This window comes from Rhagoletis zephyria, unplaced genomic scaffold (genome assembly GCF_001687245.7).
Source record: "Rhagoletis zephyria isolate East Lansing unplaced genomic scaffold, Rhagoletis_zephyria_1.1 Rzeph_scaffold_04227, whole genome shotgun sequence".
Classification (NCBI taxonomy): Eukaryota; Metazoa; Arthropoda; class Insecta; order Diptera; family Tephritidae; genus Rhagoletis; species Rhagoletis zephyria.
Genome location: NW_016161310.1, coordinates 50000 through 52977, shown reverse-complemented (window position 1 = coordinate 52977; position 2978 = coordinate 50000). Strand labels below are relative to the sequence as shown.

The window sequence follows — 2978 nt, the reverse complement described above, 5'->3', positions numbered from 1 at the left end:
TGGCTGTTTGTATTTCCTGGCGAAGATGGACCATGTTCATAGGTGCAACAACTTTCTTCGAAGCTCCGTATGTTGCCATAGGTTGCACCAATGTATTTTCAGTGTAGGCCGAGAAAATAAATAAAGCCACGAAAAATTAATTCTTCGTCAAATATGTGTTTGATTTATTAATTATGTATGTATACACATATACAAATGTAAGGTGAATACGAAATATTACCTGTATGGTGTGTGATGAAGGGTGGTGGCTGATAGGCGTCCGTGCTCTATTAAGTGAAAAACTGGAGTGCCCGCGCTATTTGTTGACAGATTTAGCCGAACCCTCAAACAGCGAGATGTGCTGAGGGGAAATTTGGCTAATTCGTTATAATAATTGGCGGGAAAAATAATGCAATTATTTATATGCTCATATTCGTATGTATGTATATATCGGTGTGTGTATGCACATGAACATTAGGGTGGTTCACCCTTTTCAAAGTTTGGTTTAGTCTAGTGGTCTAAACAAACAAGGAGTTATTTTCTTAAACTTATTTTATATTAAAAAACTTTATCTATTAATCTTGTAAAAATGTATTCTATTGTTTTTGTATGAAAAAATATTAGAAGATAAATAATCCTGTAAAAATTCATGCGTTTTGTGAAAAAAAATTCAATAACTTTGAAAAATCTGCAAAATCTATATACACGTACTCGATACCTTTCCGATACTGAGTAGGTATCGATACCTTGTTTGATACAAGTACAAGTACTGATTTGAGGAATACCTTGATGGTATCGATTTATCCCCTAGCGTCAGACCACATTATACAAGTAGAAAAGGTTTTTGTTTTTGGAGCTGTTTCGTGGTGAAAGTCCTTTATGGGGGCCAAATTTCTCCACAAGAAATTGAGCGCATGGTTGCTTTTGCAGTCCAAAAGAACGAATATTAGAAAACAGTGAAAAAAAGTCTGAGATAATACAAGTATATTCTACTAAAATAAACACGATAGTGTCCTCTAATTAGATAATGTGATAATCATGCTTAAAAACTCTTATCAACTCTTATTTTTCAGAAAATAATATTGCGGATCAGAATGCTCTGAGCGCTTGTGTCGTTTACCAAGAAAATGCAGCCCTGTCGGTTTTTATATCTGTATCACATCGCGGTGAGTTTCTATTTCTTGGTAATTCGGTTTGTGAAATGGTAAACAAATTATTGAAATTTATTTATTTGATGGGTTTAACATTTGATTAATGCAATTTTCTGTCTTTTCAGACTATTACATATTTACAAGCACAGTATCATCAACGGTGATTGTAAGAACTACTGCAATCCCTGCGGTTTTTCCTCTGTTAAATGCGTTCTGTAGTGCGATGCCCATTTTTCTTAACGACCGATATTCGTTATTGATAATGAACGGCGTTTTAGCTTGCAGTAGCGAATAGGCTATTCTCAAAAACACACTTAACGACAGAATTCGTTAGACATGTCGATAAAGAAGATTACAACGATTGTCGTTAATTAAAAAGCCAAAATTGGTCTCATGAAAAGATCATGTATGTAAGTACCTAGGAAGAAGATATAAAACACTAGTGTATAGGTCCATAATAGAACACACACTTCATGTATTGTCCAACGATCTTTTTCATGGCAAGCAATACAAAAATCGACAAGTTACAAAAAATGCAAAACAGAGCAATGCGATTTATACTGAATAAGCGTCACGATGCACCCACACGAGAGATGCTCGCCGATATGAACTGGCTGAGTGTTAAGCAGCAAATTTTTTGTCATGCCATGAAATTCGTATTCAATATAAAGAATGGTCGGTTACCGGACTACCTGAGCGACAATCTCAGATATATAAATGAAACTCATTCATACATACTAAGGGAAAATGATAGCTTTAGATTGCCGTTATATAGGACAGAAGTGGATAAAATGAACATATTCTACAAGGGATTAAAGTATTTTAACGAACTACCGCCACAAACAAGAAATTGTGAAAGCATTGCCAGCTTCCAGAGATCATAACTTGATCACTGTCGAACACTACCTATCAGATAGAGGCTAGGCATGGAAACAAATCCTTTTCATCCGGCAGAGTTGCTCTGGATCCAATCCACTCAGACAGCTTGCTGAATCTGCAAATCTTGACAGAGTCGAAACACCAATCCCCGAAGCACCGTCCTCCTACCCTATCAAACAGTGCTGCTCTGGATCTAGTTCATTCAGACAGCGTGTATAACATGGAAATCCTCATCAAACCGAACCAACAACATGAGAAGTGAGGGTGCACATTGGAAACTAGTCCTTTCCAACTGCCCAAACAACTGAAGCTACAATATGAGAAGTAAAGGTGCAGATTGAAAACTAGTGCTTCCCAACTGCCCTAACAACTGAATCTGCAATGTGAGAAGAGAGGTGCAGATTGGAAACTAGTCCTTTCCAACTGCCCTAACAACTGAAGCAATAATATGAGAAGGGAAGGTGCAGATTGAAAACTAGTGCTTTCCAACTGCCCTAACAATTGTGGCAATAATATGAGAAGGGAAGGTGCAGATTGGAAACTAGTGCTTTCCAACTGCCCTAACAATTGTGGCAATAATATGAGAAGGGAAGGTGCAGATTGGAAACTCGTCCTTTCCAACTGCCCTAACAATATGGCCTGGAAGTTGTTTTTCGTCAGACTACTTGCCTAATTTGCCTGCTCTGCCGTATGATTGGGAGCTGCAATTGCGTTTTCTGGGAATTTCCGACCTTGTACTCGATTATTCAAATAAATTGAAGTGGAAGGTCGGAACTTTTGGAGGAGGCAATTGCATATTTTTATTCAAGCGGCCTAATATAGACATTTGTAATATAATATATATAGTTATTGTATACACAATTTGCAATAAGAACATTAAAATTCATATACATATGTACGAATATCATAGTTGTATTATTAGGTCGTAAGATTGTAACAAATATATAAATAAAATAAATGAATAAATAA

At 36.5% G+C, this 2978-nt stretch overlaps 1 long non-coding RNA gene across 1 annotated transcript; it reads left to right on the top strand.

The window, feature by feature from the left end:
• Positions 1-1053: 1053 nt before the first annotated feature.
• Positions 1054-2608, top strand: LOC108370434 (uncharacterized). Its single transcript, XR_001848630.1, has 2 exons — positions 1054-1145; positions 1256-2608. It is a non-coding gene; the product is annotated as an uncharacterized LOC108370434 (long non-coding RNA).
• The last annotated feature ends 370 nt before the right edge of the window (positions 2609-2978 follow it).